At 36.8% G+C, this 27,946-nt stretch overlaps 1 long non-coding RNA gene across 1 annotated transcript in view; it reads right to left on the bottom strand.

Annotated features, from left to right (window-relative positions):
• Nucleotides 1-785: 785 nt before the first annotated feature.
• LOC146545520 (uncharacterized) overlaps nt 786-27,946 on the bottom strand; it is a 51,234-nt gene continuing 24,073 nt past the window's right edge. The window contains exons 2-3 of the long non-coding RNA XR_014881245.1: nt 2,157-2,302; nt 786-819 (exon numbers count right to left, since the gene is read on the bottom strand). This is a non-coding gene — a long non-coding RNA (uncharacterized LOC146545520). The remainder of the gene's footprint in view (nt 820-2,156; nt 2,303-27,946) is intronic.

Here is a 27,946-nt window from a genome sequence, read left to right as displayed (position 1 = left end):
TTCCAGTGTTCATATTAAAGAATATAACCATATTATATCTGTATTGGAATCTGTGGGACAAAGGAAGACAGCATATGATAGGTGCAACTCTATGCACAAATTTCTAATGTTATCCATCATCCTTTGATTTAGCTTACTTATAGCAGTAAAGCTACCCAGTATTCTGTTTTTGGAACAAATATGTATGTTTGCATATGTATGCAGTGCCAAATTTTCAGTCTGACAAGTCAGGTTAGTATCACTCAGGACTGGAGAAATGTGTGAATTAAAGTTTTGTATCACCATTACAAGACCCAGTGTATACACCTGAACATCAGAGTTCCAATGATCATCTGAGTATCTTCACATTTTTCACATTTTCTACAATTTTCTTTATGTATACCTGACAGCCTGCTATGAAAAGGACAACAGTAGAAGCAAATAATGTAATAAATTCTGATGCTCTTATATTTGGTGGGTTTCTGTTTTTTTTCTGGAATAATAAGGAAGAAAAGGATCAGTGCACTGTTAAACAAATGCACACAGCTAAACCTTCATGACTATCACATCAGTTGGGTTTGAAAATGTACTGCAAACTTTCCAGATAATGCAAATAAACCATGAGAACACATGCAAAATTGTGTACTAAAATAAATTAAAAAGTAAGTGATAAGTTACCTTACCTGAATTTACAAATTCTTGTTCAGGTAGTCAGGTCTTTGAGTCTGAAACATCGCCTTAACTGCAGGCTTTCTTGTGATGGATCCTGCTACCTCCTTTATTGTTTTACTTTCACATTAATCATGGCCGAATCTAAGTGTAAGACGTTCTTCGTGGTCTCTTTGGTATAATGAGTGAAAAATGAGGCATTAACTTCATTCATCATTAGTTTCTTCAGAAATCAGTTAGAAGTGCTGAAATTACTAAGAAAGCTAAAACAATCCACAGTTACAATCTTTTAGTGAGAATTTTACATGGTTTTAGTTATCAATTTTATATCACACTCCTATTTGATCTCTATTTCAGGATCACAGGTTTTTTTTTAATGAAATGAAACAGTCTATTTTCACTGATGTGAATAGGACTGGACTCTGATTTGAAGTCAGAGGAGTGTTTCTGAGATCTGAGATGTAAAAAGTTTCTCAGTGTTTCACTGAGATCACAAAAGTATGTCTCAGTAGGATAAAAGTAGTTTCAAGTCAAAAAAATATTTCTGAAGAAATACCAAAAACTAATTGAATGTTTTTGGTTCTTCTTGGGAGATGTAAAAAATATGTGAATGTATGACTTTTCAACAACAAACAAACAACAACAACAGCAAAAGACCACAAGTATACCAAATAAACCAGCTACCTTGTAAGTCACTGTTCCCATAGGAAGCTTTTGATAAAAAAAGTATGTATAATGATATGAGTTCTTCATTATTATTTAAGCACTCTGAAATACACTGATGGCTGCTGATAAATCTGCTGTCCATTCCTCACAATGAGAATCAATTATAATCATCATGTCCTATTTACTACTGTCAACGAACTGCTTATTTCCAGCTGCAATTGGCTAGATAAGTGCTCCTAGGAGAATTCACATTTCCTAATAAACAAAGGAAGCACCTATTTTTACTACTCATCCATCCTTTTCTTCTACAGTTTAATTCATAATAGCCGCTAAATGTAGAACAAAAGTCAGACTATATATTTTGGATTTAGGACTTCCCAGCAGAACTCTCAGTGAAAAAGTCTACCATTTCTTAACGTACTCGGACAGAAATACAGTAAAGTACACTGCTCAGAGATTTAGCTGCTGGTTTTAGCTTCTTTTCTGGCAACACCTTGTAGTGTAGGCTTGGACAGTGGGAACAGAATCATTACAAGGCAAAAGATATAAGGAAAAATCACTTCTACAGAAAATGTACATGGCATGGTAAACTTTGTCATCTTCTGGACCTGTCGTCAATCCTTTGTCCAGAAAGTCATTGGAATATGTTTAAGGTTGGACTAGATGATCTTGGAGGTCTTTTCCAACTTTGGTGATTTTATTATTCTATGATTCTATGCGTGTCATTGAGAATGAAGTCTGTATTGTTCCAAACAGCACAATATCTCCAAGTATGACATGACTTTTACATTTGTCCAACAGATAAGTTTTAGTGAAAAAAAGGTTCAGATAAGATATGATACCTTCAGGTCTAAAACTTCTAGACATGGTCCGGGTGGTGGTTCTCCAGTGATCAAAGAGTGGGAAGAGATCCTGCTACACAGGAAAGTGTAGCTTATAGACAGCGTGGGGGATCAATTTCCACTCTATCTGAGGAGCAATACTTTGTCTGCAGAAAAGCAAATCATAGCAATTTAAAAACCTTGAAAATGTTTATTTCATATGATATAAAAAGGTTTGTATAGTTTTCATTTTGTATGAAAAGTTTCACCTCATTTTAATGAAAATGTGGAGCATTACTGAGAGTTTAATTATAAGGAAAAAGTTAGAAATGAATGATTTAATTTTAGAAACAGTTTTCAGATCCAGCTACTATTTTCCAAAACAACAAAAATAAGTCACAGAATCTTGTATGCAGTTTAAGGTGCATATTCCTTGGTATAAAAATACTCAACTATACACGAGCTCTTAAATACTCATTAGTGTTTATTAAGTCAAAGCCTGTATTTGCAAGGGCTCAAAATGTAAACTTTCATTCCCTAACTTATTATTTTCAATTTACAGTGCCATTAGTTATGCAATTTGGCATGTCTTCATTTATTATTTGATGGTTTGCACCTGCCTGAAATTGTTGGTTTTTTTTAAGCCAACATTAGCAAGTGACACAGAGAATAAACTCTATGGAACAGTCATGGTCTACCAGCACAAGGTAGAAGTAAAAACAGTTTTTTTAACTTCTTTTTTTTCAGTAAAGTGAAAGTCAGTCCATAAAGTACAAAAAGTTGTCCTTTAAACATTTTTTTATTTGTTTTAAAAATGCAAGCTTAGTTTTGTACTGGACTTTAGCCAAAGATTCTGACAGAGGATTATAATTCCTTTCTCGGATATGGATATATGTTCTGAATTGTGACCATTTCTCAACTTTTGGCATAGTTGCTGCTATGGAAAAGATTCTGAAGAGATGGTATAGTATTGGTGCAGACTGCTGCATCAGAGAAAATCAGTCTTATGTTATCACAAACTTGTAAAAAACTTCCTCACAGATGAGCAGATTGCTTATGTAAGGACAGCCAGTATTACTGGCCTTGAAATACTCTGGAACATAGCTAATCTTAGCTAAAAACAAAGATTTCAGAGTAGGCAAACTTGCAGGTATGCAGTGCATATCATAAGAACTTGAATGACAGAAAGAAGATGGATTATTTTCAGTTTTGCCTATTTTTATCTAAATGAATGAAGAAAAAATGAAAAAGTAAAAAAAAAAAAAAAAGATTGATCAAGTCGAGGACAAAAGGGAAAAAAAAAGAAATTATATAATGATAATTACCTTTAAACCTTGGCACAATGGAAAGGACAGTTTATTTTCCAAAGCTAGATTTTCTATTTTTTTGTGTACGATTTGTCATTTTATAAATACTTTGTTATACAGAAACAGAAAAAAAAAAAGCCTGCCCTCACTTTATTTCCTCTCTTCTAATTTGGTTTTTAAACAAGGAGGCACATACTTAAAGGAGCAGCTTTAATTGGGCAGAGTTAGTCTTCAGGACACTTTACTGTAGCTTTGAACTTAATACAGTGGTATAATTTTAGTTCTGTTTTGATAAGATCTATCAGGGGAAGACTCAAGTGGGAGGCAGAACTGGAAACATAAGAAGTTTCAAATAGTGAGCTTTTTAAATATGCTGTTTCTACTGTTCATTTTGATAAATGCTACTGTTTAGGGATTTTCAACCACATCCTGTTATCTACCATTTTAAAAGTGATGAAAGATAAGTGTAGTCTCAAGCATGGATGACAGCGTCTCAAAGGTGACCTCCATTTGTACTTACTGCAAGCTCTCTTGTGTGCTTTCTATGCCCGGCGCTCATTTGGTTTGAACTGCAGTGTTATGGCAGCATATGCTAATAAGGTAACTTTGTGTTGAAAACAGCATAATGGAAAAATGAACTTGCTAAATTCATACTTGATTACTGCACAGTTTAAACTGTGATTGGGAGGAATTGCAATTTTAATTCCACTACACTACAGATGAGCATTAATAATATACTTATGTAATTGAATATGTTCTTTTAATCAGAGCCAGGAAAATGGATAATTCAGTGAATCAGTTTTGGTGCTAGATCTTCTAGAATTGAACATTTCTACATAATATTATAGAACTATCCTGACTTAAGAGGCATTAAGTACAAAAGGAAACATCAACTACATGAAAATTTCCTCACTAGGAAGCGTTTACGGTTCCAGATTCAAGTTTGGGAGATTTTGAACAATTAATTTTTATTCCGGGAGTAAAACCAAGGGAATAAAAATAACTCCACTGTGTCCATCATCCTGGATAAAGGCTAAAGCAGTCACAAAGTCTCTGAATCAATCAATTCCAGCATCACTGCCTTTTCACCTCTTGGGCAACTGACTCTTGGACCGCATGCTCAAATAGAGTACCTCAGTGACCAGGCAAACCCTAAGCTATTAAAGAGTGAGCAGTCCAGAGTCCTAAAGTTACCATAATTAAGCTGTTTGCTTGGATGCTGGCAGCATGCACCAGGAAGAATAAACAGTGGAACATGCTGCTTCTCTCTATCTAGTCATATGAAGTGCAGTTGTCTAGACATTGTATGAGCCAGTTATCATAAAGTAGCTAGAATTAAGCTGTTATGAAGAGGTTTCCTGAGACAGGCAGTAATACTTGTTCTATAACTTTTTTTTTTACACTACTGAGTCTTTCCTCAAATAGAATAAAATTGGGCTGCATCGTGAAGCTTTTCCAGCTACTTTTATGGTCTGCAGCACAGTATTTTCCTAGGATTACGCTGTATCTTTTTTCAACGAAGTAGTTGTCAAACAGGTTATATATATCCTTGAGCCCAGATGATTTAGAGAAACCTTAATATTTATTTACAAATACAGCTACATGTAAAATTGAGCCATTTTCAAATGAGTTTTAAATCCACATTCAATTTAACTGTGTACGAAATTTCTTGTGTGTACCAGATAGATTTCAACTGACCATTAACAACATAATTAGTGTGAATTACACATAGAATATAAATGTGTGTTTTCAATAACGTTCTCTCACATTTCACAATAAATACGCTTCAAAGCTAGTGTTTAATGAGGAAACAGAAGTTTTTATTTAGCCTACATTTTAATGTGTTCTCTATCTAAATATGCAAAAAAAGATATTCCCTCCCCCCAGAGCTACAAATGAAATAACGGCAACATGCCAATAAATGTAAGTAATATAATGTTACTTTTGTCCTTCACAATGCCTACTCTGCTTTTCATTCACACAATTTTGACACCTAGTGAAAATGTTTTTGTGCAATGAAGCACTTTGCAGTGGTTATAGTTAAAATACATTTTAAAGATGAACGCTTTCTCTGGAGACTAGACTTGCAATCGATTCCCTCAGTGGCTTTCTAACCAAAGCTTGGAAATGAAGTAATTATCGGCCGTGTGTGGAAATGAACTGAAAAACACCATGGTTCACCAGCTACCTGAATTACTGTAGCTCACTATATCTCCAGTAACAATACTTCCATCAAGTGTATTTTGTTTTATTTCAGTGTTCATTTTAACAAGATTAGGGTTGGTTACTGTTACATCTACCTTGGGTGTTATTGATTCCAAATCCTACCTTCCTCCTCTGGAATTGAGGATTATTTTAGGTATTGCTGAGCTTGACAGTGACTCTGCCTTACTGCAAGCTGCAAGTATCCTCTGTGCCAACTGCTACAAAATGAAGCAACTCATCTGTTTAGCAACATGGCTTGCTGTAAACACATTGTCCTTGCACTCAGATCCCTGCAACTGCTACCCACTGGAAGTAGAGTTCAAGTCACAGTCACTGGCTTCCTACTGTGAGCTTTAATGCGAGCTGAGTAATATCACTCTGCTAAAAGATAGCATATGCACATATTTACTAATGAAGCAGTTTTAAGGGAAAAACTTCAAGCACTCTTCATAGACCAATGCTTATTGATGCCTTTCTGTTCTTCCCCAAAAGCTTTTATCAGACAGAGATCACTAATGCAGTATAGACTAGCCCAGTAAAGACATTAATGTATGTGATTAATTCCTGTTTAATCTCTGTTCAGTGTTTTAAAGTGATCATGATTAGCGTAAGCTACTTAATGGAGATCCCTGAAATCTGCTGATCTACTAAACACAGTAGATTTCTTTGTAAAAGTACCAGTTCAGCAGACAACTGGTTTCTTTGGATCTCTGCCCATTTTCAACTATGATTCTGCTTTATTTTATTGTGTTGTTCCCAGTGGAAAACAAAACAAAACAAAAAATAACCTTGTCATACTAATGTCAGAAAGAATTAAGTCCTTGGTATATGAGGAATTTAAAAAACTTATTCTTTATGATCTATTGTTGATTATCACAAAATGCAGCCTGATTATGAATTTTTGCATTCCTGTTCCATATAAATTTATTAACAACTGCCTTTTGGAGGCACTCTTCCTTTCCTCTGCACTGAAATACAAAATTACTACACTGGCAAAGCCCAATGGGAAAAATACTAGTTGGGACTTTTTTATGACCATAGCTATGAAAATAATGCAAGTGTTACATAAATTGAATTGGGTATATAAAATTGACCTGATACCCATGCAAAATTATAATAATAATAAATTATTTCTTTTTTTTTGCAAGACACTTTAATGTTAAGGATAGTATTAAGTATTCATAGAAGAATATCATAGTCACTTGTCTTCTAAACACTCTTAAAATATTAACATTTTTTCTGCATTGGACTCCTAATAATGTGAAATACCCAGAAGTTCTTAATTATTAGCATAAAACTATGGCTGGATTGGGATTTAGTCTCACTAAGTTAAAGCATTATTATCCCTGAAATGTTAATAGTTTGAGTTAAGGAAAGACAGTCTCAGCTGCTTACATATGATTATATGGTTTGCATAAGTAAAATATGATAATTATGCTGAATTAGAAAAAAAAAATCTAGAAGCTTATTTCTCTGTTAAGTTAGGATCTATAGCAAAGTTTAATTAACTCATAGACAGTCTATTGTTGTAATACTGCTAGGAACCATATAATAAGACAAAATCTTACCCTCTTTATTTTAACGTGAAGAAGTTCTTGAAAATATGACTAATGGCCTTTTGAACCAATGGGCTCCCTTTAGAGGGAGCAATTGCTTGTTTTACCTGAGATGTAGGGTGTACTACTGGGACATAGTGTTTTTCTCCCACTGTTCTGTCTGTCTATGATGGGAACATAGTTCTTGCCCTGACCACTCCAGTAATAAGAATGTGGTGGATCTAAGCCCTGGTGAGGGCCCAGGTTTCCTCCAGGGTTGCCCAGCCATTGCTCTTTTTCTTAAGGGAGAAGTTTTTTGCTTTTTCAACTTAATTTTGCATAAATATACTTGCCTAACCAGCTAAAAACAATTAGCCAGAAAAAAAGCAACCAGAAAAATAAAGGAAAATTAAGATGTTATTGCTGAAGAAACAAGATGTTGAACATAGTGTGCACACAAAGTTCAAACAGCTCTCACTTAAAAATGCAGTGCTATTTCTCCAAAAAGAGTTGGTAAGGCAAATCATCTTGTACAAATTCTGTAAAACTTAATACCTTAACCAGGGAAAGACCCCAGTTAAAATCAGTGGATATGTAGGGCAAGAAAAAGGAAGATGTTTGTAAAGCATATCAAGTTCAAAAGGATTTACTGAAAAACTGAAATGGACTTTACAAAACCTGGACCATGGTTACTTAAGGAAAATATGTTGGCACCAGTATGTTCACAAGCCAGCTCAAATAATGACTTTTTAATGGAAGAAAGCGAGAATTCTAAAGAAGGAAGTGCTCCAACATACACAAAAATCCCACTCTGCATTCCTAGGTAGTTCGCAGTATTCCCTTAAATTTCTATTCCATTAAAGTCCTGGGTAGGTATAGCCCTGAGCCTTCACCTTTTTTCAGCAAAACAAATTCATTACAGTTTAGTTTGCTCAGAACTGTTCAGCTACCTATTGAGTTGACTCCTGCTGTTCCTGCTATGCAAGAACAGATTGTCTTTAATCTACAGTTTTCAGAAGCACTGACTGGCTATAAACTGAATGGTTACAATGGCCATTGGTGTTAGTACAAAGCTTCTCTCTCTCAGTTCTCAAGAAAAGCTGTACCACCAAAACATCTAGAGCTAGCAAATTCATAATTACAAAAAATACACGAAGAATATACTAGAAATTTGACAAGGAATATTTTAAATAATTTATTTGGTGAATACCATATAACTGTTTACAGAACTGTCCAGGTAATGAGGAAAGCTATTTCAAGCCTGTTACTGAAAATGTTCGTGGATGTTATTGGTAAGCATAAGATGCCCTGTTGTAGAGTTACATTTTCAAATTTATGTCAGACTTCAAAATTCACAGCCCTTAAACAACTTATTTCTTATTTTCAAATGTCTTTAGCAGGATTAATGTCCACTGAAACTCTAAGTTGGGACTAAGCATGCAACGTCTGCAAACTGAATGCAGCTTAGCTGACTTTTTCACTTGGTCCATCTCATTTAACTTAGAAACTCAAAGTACCCAGCATAGTTCTTGTGTCCCCCAAATCTTTTAAAAAAATTATTACTATTTTGAATGCAGCTTCTATATAGCTGTGGTTTCTTAACTCTCAACTAGGGCTGCATTATTCAAGCATTCTCACCACTTGCCACCTCCCACTTTACAGCATATACACAACTAGGTACGTTGCTACTGTTCGCACTGTTAAATAGCTATTTCACATTTCCCAGTGCTCAGCCTCAGCCAAGTTCTATCCAAGACGCATACACATCATAAGCAGTAATGATCTTTCAGGAGGACTGGTTGCTGGAACCTCAGAACTAGCAGTATAGACACAGAGCATGAGCCATGTTTTAGCTTGCTACTGGCTCAGGATCCAGAAATGTAGATATATCTTTTTTTTTTCTTTCTTTCTTTTTTTTTTTTTTCATCAGTGTGAGTTTGTAGGCTTGCATGTTCACATATACAACCTCCCTGAAGAAACGTGTGCTTCTCTCACTGAGCAGCTATTCCTCAGTCATTGTAATCTAGCAAGGGAAGCAATAAAGGAGGAAATAGCCATTATATTTAACAGGGCCTGCGTCTGATCCTTGAGACTGAAAGACACAGCTGAAGAAAAATGCCTTCAGCTTTCCCACAGCTCAGCCAGATGTGAGAGATGCCTCTGAGGTGCAGAAACGTGTGATGGGACTGCTGAAGTGTGACAGTGACATGAGATGTGTTGCATTTGCCACCTGGAGACCCTAGCAGGCTCAGCAGCATCTAATTAGCTCCCAGCTGGGAGCACCTCACCAAACACTCCTACTGCTGTCTGGAAATTAACCTCCTTCAGACCAAGCCATTTTCTGGATCAACAGATCCTTCTTCTAGGTTTATTATGTATACTTGGCCACAAAACTTTTGTATCGCCTGCAGAATGCAGTATAATCCCTGTATATGCTTTTCATACTCTGAAAACCAAAGTATTTCACAAGCATACTTGCAGCCATGCTAAAAGTGATTCTTCACAATCTTCACAAATTTACCAACAGTATTACATGCTTTGAGAATGACTGAGGAAGAGAACTGCATGTTCTTGCTCTCAAACTAACTAATTTGAAGCTATGAAAAAGGGAAACAAATTGAAGTTCTGCTTGACTCATGTCATATTTTAGTCTGATTTTAATTGCAAGCACAATGAGAAGAGCAAGCAACCACTAACTTGATTACAGTTGTAAAAGCGGAGCTAGAATACATACTTAGTGATCACAGGTTATACACTGTTTCATTTGTTCAGTAAATGGATATGATCACACAGCTGGTCAAATAATGAAAATAAAATTATATAAACATTAATTCTATCCTCAGCAAATCTTCTAGTTCATCTCATCTATTCCTTAGCACATGTAATTTTGTCATATGCTTAACACATGCAATATTAAGTACTGATAGCAGACACTGCTAACAGGTAATGCCTCTAGTTATCTATTACTGGCTAAGAATTGCACAAGAACATCTTGAAGTGAAGTATTGTGCCGAATCATAGAAGAATGAGTTAAATAAGGTGATTAACTGTCCACAGAAAGCTCTTCTTCATAGTCTCTGTTTTTCTTTTCTTTGAAACCTTAAATGCAATTGCATGCTGCAAGCCTTGGTTCCTATTTGCTGCAGATTCACCATCTTGAAGTCTTAGCAACTCTACACTAGGAATGTGAAGGAAGTAAGAAGTTGGAAAACTTTAATTATTAGACTCAGTGCACTGTGACAATCCACAGGCCTCTGGTGCTTCCAGGACTCCTGAACTGGAAACTGCAGCTTCTGCAGATCTGCTCCTTAAAAAGATGGTTCCAAAAATATTTTCCTTGTCAAGAGAGAACCAAATGACCTTCAAAGGAGCTAGAACCTATTCAGAGTTAAATATCCATGTCCACCAGCAGTGATGAGTTGCTCTACGTTATCATTCATTAAGTATATTCTTTCAGTGCTTTGCAAATTATCTTGTATTCACACAGTCTTGTTCAATTCAGTGAAAAGAGAGCCAGAACAAGAACTGGACATTATATTAATATTCTATTTCATACCTACTTTGAGCTATCTCAACATGTTTAGTATACAGAGTAAATTTCTGTATAGTCCAAACTTTTGTTTAAATATAGTATTCCATTAACTACAGCTAGCAATAATAAACAGCTGTATTTGCACAGTAAAGGCAAATACTGCTGTTGTGAATACTTTTTGGAGGCATGTGGATCACATAGCAAGTATTCTTCCTAGAGCTACAATGACAGCCTAATATAAATAACAAATAAATAAAAGACAAAGCTTTTAAACTAAAATGGTACATTTTATTATAAATACAAGGTATGTATCTGCTTAATACATCCCTTAATAGGAGGGAAAAAGAAGACCCACTAAAAGGAACATATATTACTAGGAAGTTTATTTCTCAAGCACCTGTTGCAAATAATGGACATCAATAACAGCTGTACAGATTGCTTAATAGTGTCCTTTAAAGCCTTTAAAAAGAAGAAATGACTGAAGTCAAGCTTGAAGTTCAGTCTAGCAAACAAGGTTTGGCTTACTTAATTGCATGACATTAATTAATTGAATCTCATGTCATGGAGAAACATCTGAAGTAGATAAGCTAAAATGAAGGGAAAAAAAGCCCAAAGCTTTTATTGAAACTGTAATCTTCTTGCTTCCATACATGTTAAAAATTAGACTTTCAATAGGTAGGTAGGCTTGGTATCAGCTAAATATTCTTCCTGAATGCCCTAAACGACTTGAAAATGTCTTTCTTTCTTTCTTTTTTTTTTTTTTCCCTTAAAAACAGTATAAGTTTACTGGGAATTAAGACTATGCCTTTCAATTCTTTCCTTCTGCTCCAAGCAGTGAGAAGCAAAAGTATCATTGTTGCATAAACCTGTAGGAACTCAGTCTCTAGAATGTATGTGGAAATAACCACATTCTCTAGACCCGGCTCAGTCCCTTCATCATATTATTCCCTCACACCCTGCCACATCCTTTACTGAAAGAACTGATCTAGAGGTCCTAGAGAAGATGTCTTATCAATCAAAAATACATATACTCTAAGATTACTTCTCTGGAAGCAGTCTGTGATCCCATTAATATCTGTTTACACTGTACAGACTCTATAAAGAAGCATTAATGTTTCAGAATTTGCCTCCTTCTTGTTTTGACAGTTTGAAGACTTATCTAAATATAAAAACATATTTCTCTTTGTAAAAAGCTTGACCTCTCTTATTTCGACAGAATTTCCTATTTTCCTGAGTTTTAAATGAGATGCAGAGATAAAACAACTTTACAAAAGTGCTAAGGGAGGTTGCTGGTTAGCAACAAGTTTCCTGAGGATTTAGTCCTAGAAGACAGATCAACTGTTTCTGAGGCTTCAGTATTTCATAGCTCTAGGGAAATCCATCAAGTGGACTGCTTCTGAGCTAGTGACAGAGAGCTCCCAGAATCTGCATTTCTGCATTGCTATATTCTTTCACAGAGAATTAAAAAGAAATATATTTATACCAAATTAAGAATGGTATAAAACACAAAGATTGAAATTAACTGAAAAATTATTATTTTTTCCTCTAGTTTCATTACTAGTCTCTCTCCCCTTTTTTTATCACTTATGCAGTAGATTCAAGGTAGGTTTTTTTTTTTTTTTTTTTTTTTTTAGGAAAAAACAGAATAAAAACCATATGGTACTTGAAAGCTTTTTAGCACTCATTTTTATTTTTGTCCTCAGAGAATGACTGTCTGGAAAAAAATATGGAAATAGAATAATAGGATTCTTTGCGGATACTTCTGTATGCAAATAAATGCTGTAATACCAGCCATTTCTCTAAATGGGTTCTGCCATCAGCATTCACCTGCAGATAGACACTCCCCTGGGATTTAGGTAGTGCAATGTACAACATGGATGACTGGGTTTGTCGACAGTAGTCATTTCTCTCTGAAGCTTATCATGCAGTGCAGTATCTTGAAAGGCAGAAATCAAGGTGAGCAGAGAAGCTGCTTACAAATATATGGTGGGGAATTTTTACACAGTAAATCACTAAGAGGGAAGTAAACAGAAGATATATGATTATTGGAAATTACATCCTAGGAAGTGACATCCTATCAATTTCTCAGTCAGGGTGTTACAGTAGTCTGGAACCACATATCCCACCTCACATATGTTGTATCTTGAATGTTTTGTGAGTTATTATGAGAAGAAGAGGGAGTCCAATAGCCTCCCCCTCCCTATCTAACATTTGGAAATGAAGTGAGCCCTAATCATGGAGTTGTAGAAGTAGAGGAAGGCCTTTGCAAAACCGGCCATCAACAGTGCAACTAAAAGGGGTGATCTGTTGAGTCAGGTGATATGTATTCTGCCCATTTCTTTCCCTTGACACACTGTGACTGCATAATAAACCTTTTTCCTTTGCTTTTCTTTTGGTAAGATGAAGTATAAACAGATATACTTTTTGAAAAGAAGCTTGAAACTGAGGAGCAAGAATTACCTAGAAACTGTGAGAGTGCAAAACAATACTGTTAATTATTTCCATAAGGGCAATGCCTGGAACTTCCAATATGCTGTATCATGCTATATTATGAAGAAATATAAAGAAAAAGCCAACAGATATCACAAAGGTCTTATTAAACAAAAAAACCTATGCAAAAGAGGCAAGGGTACTGAAAAGTAGTTGGGATATTGCAGTTTTCCAAATTAATCCTGGTGAAAACGTTAGTGTACCCTGAGTACTATCAGATGCCTCTTTTTCTGCAAGACAGAAATCACCCATGAATTGAAAATAGCTGACTGGTAAAAGTAGGAGAAAAGTAGAAAACAGATTTATCTGGAAATACTTTCAGGTAAGCTTTGGATGCTACTACCACAGTTCAACTTCTAATATACTCTCTTTTGAAGTCAATTTTTAACCAAGCTGGTAATGCTGCAGCATGGCTAAAAATAATTTGGTTGTTAGTGTAATCCACAAATTCTTAAATCTATCTCACAAATGCCGATTAGGGATTTCGCAGGCTTAAATTACAATTTTTATTGCTGCCAACCATTTTTTTTGAAGCCTGTTCTCAGCAAGGATCTTTACATCAGAAAAAATAGTAGACATCTACATTATAAATATTTGTATCTGACCGAAAGATAAGCAAGAATAATATGCAAATGTAGCTTTTAGTAGAGAGGAACACTTCCACACAAGAGATATAAGGATGTTAGAAAAGATTTTATAAACACGTCAGGGAATGTCTGCTAGATTTTAGCTTTGAATAATAGTACACAAAATATTTAGTAAGGTTGAAGTTTCACTCTAAAAGAGCTGGCTGTAGCCTTGAATTGAATCTGCACCTTCCTAGTCTCTCTTCTCACTGGGAACTCTGAGAAAGAACTAGAATGCCCCAGGATTTTAGAAGATGACCAGACTACCTCATTTTTAAACGTAGAAACTCAAGCCAACTATGTTAAAAGATTAGAAATACAAAATTCCACTTGCTTGGTTTGTAAACTTCAGTTAGTTGATGATTCTCAGGGCAGAGCTATGCTGCCACACCTGTTTAGACATCTCTGTTCCTCCCTACAGTCTCAAAGTGTCTCCAGGAGACACGGCCGCACACTGCAGTATCCTAGACCACCCCTAAAATGAATCTGTCGTGCTCCAATTTATAGGAGGGAGAAGAGGTTCTTTGACATATGTACACCCGGTTTGAGATTAAGAAGCAACGGTTCAAATGTTCTGACCAGTTTATTACAAATCTTAATCAGGGAGATGGGGAAGGGGAGGACGGCGACTATTAAGAATTAAGGTGATGGGGAAGGGAAGGAGGGCAATAGAAAAAATAGGAAAGAAGCAGGAATTGCGTGAAGCAGGGATAGTCACCACCAGGATCCAGTAGCGGTCCTGTTGCATGCCGTTTCGAAGGTCCAAGGCAAAAGCGCAGGGGGAGAGCAGCAGCAGCGTGACCAGCCTTGAGCAGCAAGCAGGTAGCAGGAAGAAGCCACAGGGTAAGTACAGGAGGAAGCAGCAGGACTCAGGTAGCAGGCCCAGGAGAGTCTGTCAGCATGCAGGCATTCTGTAGTGAGGGATCTGATGGCAGACATCTTTCTTCTTCAGCATGCAGGCATCACATCATAAGGAATATGTTGTCAGAAACTTTTCAGGGGAGAGCAGCAGTAGGCCTCAGGTAGCAAGCATAGGAGACAAAAGGGCAGGATGTGGGGCTTCTCATGTCCAATAAACCCGTTCTTCTTCATGCGGCATCTGTTGCTAGAAAACCTAAACCTCATGGGTGTAGGTCCCCTTCATATCCTTCTTCTTCTGCCAGCATGGCATTCCTGGGTGCTTGGGTAAGAGTCATGTGCAGCACCTCCTGAGATTGCCATCTTCCTTGAGATAAGCCCGCACAAAAGACTGCTTCCCGACTATTAATCTGCAGTTTATCTCTCTCTCTTGTTGCCCCTAGCCTTGTCCATCTGTGTCCCTTAGACAAAGGATTTCACAACTCTTGCCCAGGACTTGTCCATCTGTGTTCTCCAGACAAAGGTTTTCTCAACCCTGGTCAAGGACTAGCTTGGACTTGTTCATCAACAAGCTCTGAGGCAATAGCATAAAAGAACAATCTCTTACAGAATCCATGAAGGAAGGAACTATTTCTTCCCAGAGGACTTTACCTCATTGAGGCTTCTTAAAGGGAGACAAAATCAAGGGCAGGCAAAACAGATGCCATCTGTCACAACTGATTTGGGCATATTGTGGTCTGGTATTTTCTTACTTGAAAAGATCACTTTTAATTATCTGAGTTTGGTGATCCAGTTTCCTGCTCAATCCAACACAGAACAGATTTTGTGCAGTGGGGGAAGTAGGTGAGAGGACAAATTGAACCATGAGAACAGAAGAAATGACCAAAGAAAAAAACGTAGAAACAAATTCTACCGGTTTTGCAGCATGAAATCTGTGTGGGAGAATATGTCACTCTTGGAACAGTAAACCTACTTGCTGGAGATCACTGGAGAAAAATCTTCCTAAGGCACTTCTGACTTAGAACATCAAGTGACCTGTGAGACATCTTGCATTGCTCATTCTTGGCAGGGCAGCCCTTTACTTCTGTGAAATGTCTCAAATCCATTGCAAGCTGGCATGTATGTAGCAGTAGATCCAAGGAAATGCAAAAGTTTGCAGTACTAAAAGAAATAACACAATGTCTTTTTCTGCTATTCTGACACTGCTATATGATACTCACTTGAAAATTCAACAGTTCCCCCAAAAATTACTAACAGGAAATGTGAATGATAAATACAGACTCCTCAGGCTTTAGATCACTAGAAGCTTGTACATTTTAACTCAGATATCACTTAGCAGTTCTAGCAGCAGCAAATTTTTTGTGGTTATAATGAACATAACAATGATACATCCTGGAAAGCCGTAGGCAAACATTCTTAGAAGTTAAGGCACATGTCACCTTTACAGGATAATGCATAAAATACTGTGTGGTGGTTTCACTCTGATGGGCAGCTGATATCCATCATGCCATTTTCTCTCTCCCTCATGAAAGGAAATGGGGAAGAAAATATGATGAAAAAGGGCTTAAGTGTTGAGATAAGGACAGGGAGATCCCTCACGAATTATTGTCACCAGCAAAATAGTCACAGCATAGGCAGATTACTTTAATTTGTTACTATCACTAATAAGCAAAAGGAAGAAAAAAAAGTTTCTTCTTCCCATGCATCCTTTTCTACTTTCTTCCTGCAAGCAGTGCTGGGGAAATGGGGATGGGGGCTCTGGACAGTCCATAATATTTCCTCTCTTGCTCCTTCATGATCACTCTTTACCCCTGCTCCACAATGCCATCTTCCTCAATCGATCCCACAGAGGCTTCCCACAGGCTGCAGATCTCCAAGAACCACTCCAACACGTCTCCATAACATGGGTCCCACATTTACGAAACTGCTCTACATGGGACCACATGGGCAGCAGCTCCCCCAGCCCTCCTATCTCAAAATGTGCTCCTCTCCATGAGCTGAAGCTCCAGTGGATTGCTCTTGTGGGGGCTCTCCATGGGCTGTACCTTTTCCAGGCCTCTTCCACCACTGCACTGCAGGCTTCTCTATAGCTGCCCAGGGATCTGCTCCAGTTGGGGCCTGTGGGCCGCAGAGGGACAGCCTGCTCCACCATAGGCCTCCCCTGGGCTGCAGGGAACCTCTGCGTGCCTGGAGCCTCTCCTGCCTACCTTCTGAACTGACCTTGGTGGCTGCAGGGCTACAGTCCCCCTCTATCAAAACCTTGCCACAGAAGACCAATACACATACTTATTGAATCTACTTAAGAGGCTAAATGTAAAGGCATCTTGATTTCAGATTAGAAGATGTAGAGATACTGCTAGTGTCAGACATATAGTCTCTGGTTATGTTACTAGTCTAGCTGGTCTTTTGTCAGGATCAATATCTGGACTTTCTCTTCAAGTTATTGGATCACTATCCTTAGCCTGCTGATATCAGCGTCTGAAGTTAGTCAGAGTCTCTGACTTCAGGCTTCTGCAGATAATAATCTGGATCCTGCAGATAATAATCATTTATTAGAGCATTATCTTTAGCTTATTGGACTTAGATCAAAGATCTGTTGTGCTCATGCGGACTATGCTGATAGAAAGATGCTGTGCCCTGAAGCAGCTCTATTTTGATTGCATGCTGCCATGTCAAAGCCCTTGTGACATCACTGATGTGGCCCCTCTGTCATACTGAGTAATGGTATTGTCATGGGCTTTAGATGGTCCTGGCTCAAGTCACCTTGATCCCACCAAACTAAGAGTGATATCCTTATCATAAAGCATTAAGGAAAATGAAGTGGTGGCTAAATACCAAGTAAAGGGGACAGAACTACTTTGATAAATGCCTTTTTGTTCAGCCAGTAAACAACAGTCCACGAACATGATAGGAGCAGTGCTCCTGAAACAGTGCATCTAAGGGAAAGAGAGCAAGACAGAAGCAGAATGTGGTGATACTTCAAGCACTTGCTGCTCTACCACCAATAGAAATCAGCAGTAGATCTGTTTAGTTTTCAGACAAAGATTGTGAACATGGAAGGAAATTATAGGACAAATAACACTGAAGTGGAGCTAATAATAGTTGATGTAAACCAAAGAAAATTGAGTCCCAATTTTCTGGGCCAAATCAGTAAGGGGAAGATGGAAAGTAAAAGACAAGTTGACATTTTTATCTGCTTATGAGAGAATGGATGACGTTAGAAGAAAAGGTGTCTTTATATTTTTTTGTTTGCTTGTTTGTTTTTAGAAAAAGCAAGTAGCTTTTCATATAAAGTTGAAAGAGGGAAGATTTAAGTTCGATGTCAGGGGGAAGTTCTTTACTATGAGAGTGGTAAGATGTTGGAACAGGCTGCCCAGAAAGGTTGTGGATGCCCCCATGCCTGAAGGTGTTCAAGGCCAGGTTGGATGGAGCCCTGGGCAGCCTAGTCAGTATTAAATAGGGAGGTTGGTGGTCCTGCCTATGGCAGGGGGTTAAAGATTAATGATCCTTGAGGTTCCTTCCAACCTGGGCCATTCTGTGATTCTGTGAAATTGTATTACAAATTCAGTTGGTTAAACCGATTTCACCAAATGTGAAACGTGTCCCATTCACAGCCAGCATCATGTGCATTCCTATGGCTTTTCTCCTGAATAGCAGCGGGAAGCTATTGTCCTTCTCATTCCATACTGTTCAGGGCTTTTCAAAATTTATAGTATAAATAATAGCATCCCAAAGGGGATTGCATTATTACTCAGATATTATTTCCAATATTTCTTTCTCTGGCCATGTGTTGAGGTGAAATAATGACTGTTACACTGGCTTTACTTTTGATGCTGAACTTTATTTTTAAAAGCTGTGAAGCTGTTCTACTGTGTTTCTTTATTTTCACTATTTATTTATTTCCCTTCTAGCTAATGGAGAGAAGAGATGCCAATCTCACTTTGTAAAAAAAAAAAAAAAAAAAAAGACTTATACAGCTTATGTAGTTATTTCTGTGATTTTAGTTAAATATCAGTGCTTTTCCCCCTCTGCATTTGAATGTGGATATCTGAAAGAAAAAAACAAAAAACAAAACACCCAATAAAAGAACCCCACAGCTGCATCGTGAGACCAGAGAAATCCTAATCCTCTAACTTGTCTATATTTGATAAAGCCCTTTACTATCTCAAAGGAGCAAGAATTAGTACTACAGCTTTTCTGTTTGGAATCCTTTTTCAAGTTGCTTAAATTTAGTACATCAGAGTGATCGTGGTACATGGGGAGAAAATAGATTTGACAACAGTCTTCAGAATAACTAGCTGAATTTTTCCAATGGAAAAATCAAAATTCTGGGGTCTATCTTCCAGTTTAAAATTCCCAAGCATTCCTAACATCTCAGTTACTAACTTACTTTGTTGCTAGGCTGCAAATAAAAACACGTACTGGCATTTATTTATATTCTTTCTACAAGCTGAAGAAAAGAAAATAAAGCAGAAGAAAAAATATTGCAGTGTTTTGTACATAGTCCAGAAATTTGGCCTGGTTTTCATTCAGGTAAATTATCAACAGGAAAAAAAAAAAAAAAAAAAACCAACAACTTTACAAATACCTATGGAACTTCCAAGATATTTTTAAGTGTAAGTGAAAGAACAGCACATAAAAGTCGAAGCATACAGAAATCTAAAATTAAGAATCTGAATTAAGATACCACTGTATTATCATTCGATTCTTTTAACTTCTCTCTAGTTCACGAAAGGGCAATGGTTCTCTCTCCCATGGCTGTTAGATTTCTGAAGTCTCTAACTGCAAAAGAAAAGTCTATAAGACAGATAGATAACAAAGAAAAAGATGCTGGATTATAAAAGCATCAAAACCAAAGTTAAAACCTTGGATAGATCACTCGAGCATCACTTCTCGTTAGAGCTGTTGATGGCAAATCTAAAGTGTTTAAAATTACTGACTTGGCACTTCTTGCTTACTAGGCTGATTTCAAGTCAAAATCATTCATAAGGGCAAATTCAGCACCTTTACTTTCCAGGGCCTGTATCAATGTAAATGCTTTGATGTGGTCAATGGATAAATATTTCTTATTTGCACAACTGAAACTACGAGCAGGTTAGCACCCTTAGTTGAATACGGCAATGTCAAAGGAAAAAACTGCAAAAAATAATTTTCTAAGCAGCCAGCACATCAAACCTCCTTGGCTAGTACCATAGAAAAAGCTTTGTGACAAAACAATATACTTATAACACATCTAACTTACTGAACTTCTGTCAAGGTGTAGGCTTGCATAAGTTTATTAAATTGATACTTTAAGCTTTCTGAATTGATGTCAACTTTCACCTACCTGAAGACGAATCCTAATTTCTGTGAATTTTGTTGTCCTGTGTGACAAATAAGATAGAAAACCTTGCTGAGCAATAAAACAATGTTCAATCTACAAAGGAACATACAAGTTTCTGGCCTTGCTTCCCAACAACTATATCACTTCGATTATCTCCAGGAAACCTGCCTTACAGTTTTGTAGCTAAGTAAACAGGAGAAAACATTTGAATAATTTTTGAGTGTTTACATGAATAAAAGTAGTTATTTTAGTTACTGCAATTCATAACTCCATAATTCTCTGGAGTTATGGAAAACATTATATATAATCTGAAAGCATTCAAAAAATCCTCCTTGGATTGCACATTCAGCAGAAGTTATTTGTTTGATAACACAGGCTGAACTCTTGTCATGCCTTACAGGGGGGCTGTCCCATATTACTACTTGATCAGGAAGGGCAGTGTAAGCCCAATGACAGCAGGCAGGCTCAGCCATGAGTCCACATCTCCAGGCAATCCACAGTGACTAGGCAGCTCAAACCAGAAAATCAGTCCACTTGGTGAATCAGAGTTCAGATCAAAGGGGTTCTTAGTCATCATACAGCTGCAATATTGCTCAGGCAGAGAGCAGGGGGCCAGACCTTCAGCTTAAATACAGCTTGTAAGTTGCAGGTGGTTTGACTCCCAATCAACATACCTCAGAGCTACTCTGGCAAAGCTATCCTGAGCAGATGCAGTTGACTGCTGGTAGGGGAGGTGCATGCATTGCCCTGATAAGAAGTGAGCTGCTCCTTGTTTCTGTTACCCACCTGCTCTTTAGTAGTTGTCTTTGCCCAGGACTTGACACTGACAGGAGGATGCAAAGGGGTGGAGCTGACAGTAGAGCCATGTAGGCAAGAGGACTCGTGTCAGGAGGTGCTTAAGTCATGTTTTCTTCCGAGCCCTCACTTTTGCACTCGAGTTTTCAAATGTCAGAATACTGTGGCCTGTAAACAGATACATGGAGTCTCACAATAGCATGGCACCACCAAAATCAGTTTAAAATTATCTCTGCAATTATTCCCTGATATATTAATGATGAAGCTTCAATTGTCATTGCCTTCTGTTTACAGCCCCTGTTTGAGAAAGATTTGCTGCATTTAGAGATGTGGCAAGACGATAAAGTCTAATAGGCTTTTTCCATCCCTCAGACTTCTTTGATCCTTAAGAACACACAAGATACAAACTTGAATCAGATCCCCAAAGTACATAATGTCACTTTTATTTTTCTTCCAAATGGACATAAGGGGCTGCTCAGAGAGCTATAAGAATTAAAAATGTAAATGTAAAAATGATTCTGTATTCTCCTTTCCCTGGTCCCTTGGGACACAGTAATAAACAAAGACAAGACACTGAATTCTTGTATTTGCAGTAATGTAAATAATTAAAAACTGTTTAGTGTATAAGGGAAGTTCTCAAGGTTGCTATTGATAGCAGTAGAAAATGGTAATTAGTTGTATTACTTTGTTTTGTGGTATGGCTAAATATAACTTGTGGCTTTTTAAAAATATTTAATACTCTTTCAGGCATGTTTGAATGTTACTGTTTTAGTTTTATCTGGTTTTTGTTTGTTTGTTTGTTTTTTTTTAATAGGAAGTTACAGAAGATACATGAAAGAAGTTTGGAAGGAAAAGAGAAGCTGTAGTGATTAAGTAGGCAGCATATAAAGAGCAAAACAAAAATATAAAACCTCAGAAAGTCACTGTGGAGCAAGAGACAAGGGAAAAGAAAAAAAAAAAAAGAAAAAAAAAAGAACCTTGAAATAAATAAGCTATATATACATACATACAAAACTTGAAACAGCTACAGAGTAAGGGTAAAAAGATGCCTGTATGAAAGGGTTGGTATACAAATAGCTGTTTTCATAGCTGTGTCACCTCACCAAACTCTATTTTTTAATTAGAACAAGTAACACATAGCAAAAAAAAACAAAAACAAAAACAAACAACTAATGACAAAATGGCAGCTAATGATACCAATTACACTAACTGTGAAAGGTAATGAAAGGTAAGTGACCTAGCTACTTCTCCCATGAAGGGACTGTGACCGCGTGGTTAAGAAGTGTGATACAGATTCATAATTTTTCTAGTGAAGCCTTACTGTGGGAAATCTGCCTGTACATTACTCTGAGACTCTAAAACTATTTCCTCTTCCATTTTGTAGGCAAATAGTTGCAGTCTGCAATACACAGTTTTTCAGTATAGAATTCTTCCATGTAAGCAATGGAGCAAATAAATGACATGGCAAATACATGTGCTTGAGTTTCTCAGCTAAAAGATTTGAACTTCATGTTTTTTAGAACTTACTTTATCTGGAAACCCCATAAGTTACAACTTTGTCAGAATTTCTTAAATTTAGTACTCATATTCAAATCTAACAGCTAATAAGACTCATTATATTTTCCTTAAAACAAGTTTCAAGGCTCAACTAAAGTAATTTTCTTCCTCTTCATTCTACATTTCTGGTAAATTTCAAAAACATTTCAACGACAACAACAAAAAAATAGTAGAAAAAAAATTTAAACAACTTTGTCAATAAGAACACTATCTGCTCTGTACACTGCATGGGGCAGGGATGTGCTAGACAAAAATACAGTGGAATCACATTTTTAGAGGCCTCAGATTAACAAATATGTGTGAGTAATTTGATCACTGTCTTTCTTTGTTTCTTTATGTTTGTCTTTGTAGCTTTGGTATAATACAAATAAGTGGTGTGCTCATGTACTTCCCATGGGGAAAATCAAGCAATTGAACCAATACAGATGAAAACAAAAATACTTCTGCACTGTACACAGGGGCAGGCAAGAGCAAGATGTTTCTATCTATGCTTGAGTTAATGAGAAATTATGGACCTGTCATTTTCAGCACTACATTGAACAAGAAATATTTTTTTCCCCACACATCATTGAATCAGCATTTAGATTACTTTTTCAAAGTTTTCTGCTTGAAGTTAAATATCCACAGCAAGCACAGCAATAAATAAATAAAAAAATAAATAAATTAAAAGCTACAGCTAGTACCTCAGTATCTGTACTACAGTATTTTGGGGCACAGAAAAGATATTGCAGGCTCAAAGTTAGCAGCTGCCAGTAGACTAGGGTAACTGTGCTGATGACAAGTATTCCTAAAGTAAGATTATTCATTAGTGAAACAGAGAGGAAGCTGTTTCATATACAACTGCTTAATTAGTACAGAGTAGTGGACATGCTGCACATTCTTCAATTATAGAAGTCTGTTACAGCTGAGGAGTGAGCTTGGTTTGCTACACTGCTGATTTGAACACAGATAGCTGGCCTTGAGATTTGAGCTGGCAGAATTCACAAAGTGGAGGAAAGCAAAATGAATTGCAATACCTTACAATTTTGATATATATATTTTTTCCCCTACAACATTACTATCAAATAAAAAACAATTCACATGAATAAAATTGGGGTATTACTGACCCCTCAGTAGCCATGCAAAGCTGTTTTGTTGTCATTCCCTACTCACTGGTTTTCTAATTAAGCTTCTTTGTACAAGCTTGTTTCCTAGTTTATTCCATATTTTTTTCCCATTAATTCTTTTAAAATAACTAGGTGTAATGCTATAACATGGTGGGAAGTACGGCAATAATAGAAGGGTGGCTGCAGGAATAGAAGTCTTTGGCTGCAGGAAATGAGGACAAGAACAAATACAGCAGCAATGGGCACAGAAATGAAGGAAAAGAGCTGCTTACCTTTGGAATGCCACAGGTAGGCAGGGATCTCCAGTGAAATACCCTCACCCACTTCAGATAACACAATTTTCCCCTAACAGGTGCCTATGGAGCTAGCGTGCATTAGACTAAAAGGGAGAGCAGGAGGATATCCCTAGGCATCTGAAGTGGTATCAGCACTCTGTGTATAGTGGACTAAGTATGTGACATTACCTAAGATTTCTGACACTGACTAAAGATTTCTGTCTACCAATATTTGGTGCTCTCATTTTGAGACAAATATAGATGATGGCTATCAGAGTGCAAACTGCCTCCACAGCTTGTTGACCTCAGAAGGAAATACTTGAATCTAAAATATTTATATGGAAAACTGATTATTTATTTATTTGTTTATTTATTTATCTGGCTACTCTCAGGCAGCCTTAGGTATTGTTTGGAGCTGATGTTGTACTTCATTCAGATGATCACTTTTGAAATGAGAACAGTCACCTACATGTTATCAGCTCAGCCACAAACCTACATACAAACACATATATATATGCATATATATGAATATATATAAAATGCATAAGTATATAAATTTGTAAGTATATGTATAAATATATGCAATTTATATATATATACATATATATAAGTGCAGAAAAAACCCTCATATATATATAAATATATAAAATATATAAATAAAATTATATATATATATATATATAAATGTATATATATATAAATGTATATAATCAGCCATAAGGAAGAGTTTCAGCACTTCAGAGAAGAAAGAAAAGCTTCTATGCTATTTTGAGCTAACCAATAAATGAAACAGATAAATGTGTTAACTGCTTTCCTAGATGGTGCCTCAGGGGAGTTTGAGAGGAAACAGATGCCAATAATTGTAAAGAGGTACTGCTGCTCACTTGTAGTTTTAAAAGATATCAATAGTTTTTTTAGTTTTCAAAATGCTTTTTCATAAGTAATACTTCATGAATATAAAATCCAAATAACTGAACAATAACTACTGTAAATATGAATAGGCTGTATCTTTGAGCATTAACAAAATAGTTGGTTTAGAAAGTTCAGAAACTGTAGTTTAGGTAACTGTCATTTCACCATTCATCAGCCGTTGCTTGTAATTTCATGTCAGTTTAAGAGTTAATAATCTATTGATCCTCTTTTTACTCTACCCTCTGTCCTTCATAGTTTCTATATTAGATTACTAATGAAAGACTGAAATAAACAAACAAGTACTTTCTTTTCCCCTATGATAATTTCTAAGTAAATTCATGTTGTTCTGAATTCTAGTTCTAGATGGCTGGGCAAGGCTACCAGAAAAGATAATTCAATAGAAATATGGCTTAACCATTTAATTAACTATGGACTTTATGAATGTGAAAGTATTTATAATTGTATAAAAAAATGTTTATTCTCTTTCCTCCTTCATATACTCCTTCACATTTGGTGTCTATAATGTATCAAAAATTGTATTCAAGTATTTCTGTTCACCTTTGTACCATAAGTGTTGAAAGGTTTTTGCATATACACTGCATTGCTTTTATTATATCCCTAAATACCATCCCTAAATACCACAGACATAAAATGTTCTCGGAAAATATTTAGAAGTTCTTTCAATATTGCTCAAACGCAATGACTGCACAGATATTTACCTTGCTTAGAAGTACCACCTTGTATCTAATTCTTCCTATATTAAATATGTTCCAATATACCCCTTTTGGATGGCAGGATATGTTTCTTGCCAGTGTTTATTTCTAGTGGAATCCATATTTTTATTCTCCTTCCTATGATTATGTCTATTCTGCTTTACTAAATTTTACATAACTATTAGAAAATTACAAGCACGTTTGAAAGAAAATTAGGAATATGAAAGAGATTAAGTTTTAAAAATGAGTAAAGACTGCATTAGTTTCATCACTGAAAATGACTGCAACATCAGCCTAACCATTATGATATACTTCAGTAAGCCTATAGGATATCAACAGTGTAAATGACTTAGATATGTCAAAAGATTAGATCCCAAAGATATCATCTGTGAAACACAGTATATGGAAGTAAGACTTTATTAATTTTACTCTTCAAAGAACAAGACCTTTTTCTCACTCAGTTACATTAAGATTCAGGTTACTAGTTTAAAATTAAGTAAACCCAAGACAAATTCGCTTAGCTGAAAGCTCCCTGAACTGCAACTTTTGATCATTCATGCATCAGAAACTCTTGTGATCAAATTTAGGTTCAACAACATTACTGCAATATATCAAACAAAAAACATCTAAGATGTTTGTAGCTTACTATAAGAATGATGTACTGTAGATCAGAACAAATACATGATTTTTTTTTAAAGTTTCCGCATTCTTTTGAAAATCTATATTTATTTTCTCCCACTTTAATGTATGTGAAGTTGGAAGTAATTATCCCTGGAATTTGAAAAATTCTGACTCATACTAGTGAAAGTTTTTATAAGTCAAGTACTTTGAACAGATTCTTGTCTAATTCTGGATACCTGCAGCATCAGACAATGACTTTTGGGAATTTCTATTGTTCTTCCATTGATCATTCCACAAAATATTTTGTTAGATCTAAAAGGCTGACTAAGTTTTATTTTCTTTGGGGATTATGAGTCTGTTGGTTAAGCCTCAGTTATTTATATATGTAAATATATATATGTATATATATATGTATATATGTATATATGTAAACCACTGCAGAAACATATCACATCAGTATTCTGTACTGTGATTAAATTTCAAGAGTTCATCAGGTATGTAACTAATTATAAGAATCTCTCAGCATCCATATCTGAATGGATCTATCTGAATCTCATCCGTCCAGATACTGTTTATGAACAGTCTATCTGAAGATGGAAGTTATCATTATCTGTGATGTTGCTAAAATGAAGCTTGCATACCATGTATCTGCCAACAGTTCTTGCTATCTTTGAGTTATTTTGATTTTTAGAGTGGTTTGGAACATAATGCTCACCATTTCCAACAGTCTCCACATATCTGGCTCTTAGACTGTAGCTCTAGCTTCTACTGAAATATTTGCTGCCTACCAATACAATAGAAGTACAGTGTGGTCTAAACTTTCCTTAAATTTCAAAGATTGTTTTTTATATATCAAGATTATCATAAAGAATTAAGACTTCCGGAGTACCAATAAGATATGTGACTGCTCTGTAATATATTGTGCCATGAAAATGAATCTACAAAGAATTTATTTTTTATTAGTGAAGCTAATGGAATAAACCTTCCCTTCCCTTCCCTTCCCTTCCCTTCCCTTCCCTTCCCTTCCCTTCCCTTCCCTTCCTTTCCCCTTCCCTTCCTCCTTCCCTTCCCTTCCCTTCCCTTCCTTCCCTTCCCTTCCCTTTTCCCTTCCCTTCCCTTCCCTTCCCTTCCCTTCCCTTCCCTCCCTTTCCCTCCCCTCCCCTCCCCTCCCCTCCCCTCCCCTCCCCTCCCCTCCCCTCCCCTCCCCTCCCCTCCCCTCCCCTCCCCTCCCCTCCCCTCCCCTCCCCTCCTCTTCCCTCCCCTCCCCTTTTTCCATCTATTAATAAATCCTAAGACCAAAAATTGAATTCTTTTATGTGATACATTTTTCTCTCTCAACCTTAATCACTGGTCTTTGCTGTTGTTTCTACAGTTCTGTTGGGCCTATCCTCAAACCTAACACGAATAGAAAAGTCACAGAATCATAGAATCACAGAATGACAGAATTGTAGGGGTTGGAAGGGACCTCTAGAGATCATCGAGACCAACCCCCCTGCCAAAGCAGGTTCCCTACACCAGGTCGCACAGGTAGGCATCCAGGTGAGACTTGAGTATCTCCAGAGAAGGAGACTCCACAACCTCCCTGGGCAGCCTGTTCCAGTGCTCCGTCACCCTCACCGTGAAGAAGTTCTTACGCACATTCGTGTGAAACTTCCTATGCTGCAGCTTATGTCCGTTTCCCCTCGTCCTGTCTCCACGTACCACTGAAAAGAGACTGGCCTCACCGCTATGGCCGCCACACCTCAGATATTTATAAACCTGGATCAGGTCCCCTCTCAGTCATCTTTTCTCAAGGCTAAACAGACCCAGTTCACTTAGCCTTTCTTCATAGGGGAAATGCTCCAGGCCCTTCACCATCTTTGTGGCCCTCCGCTGGACTCTTTCCAAGAGATCCCTGTCTTTTTTGTACTGGGGAGCCCAGAACTGGACACATCCATGTTCCTCCATTTCCTACAA

Source organism: Meleagris gallopavo, chromosome 1, assembly GCF_905368555.1.
Source record: "Meleagris gallopavo chromosome 1, MGAL_WU_HG_1.1, whole genome shotgun sequence".
NCBI lineage: Eukaryota > Metazoa > Chordata > Aves > Galliformes > Phasianidae > Meleagris > Meleagris gallopavo.
This window is presented reverse-complemented; position numbering and strand designations above follow the sequence as displayed.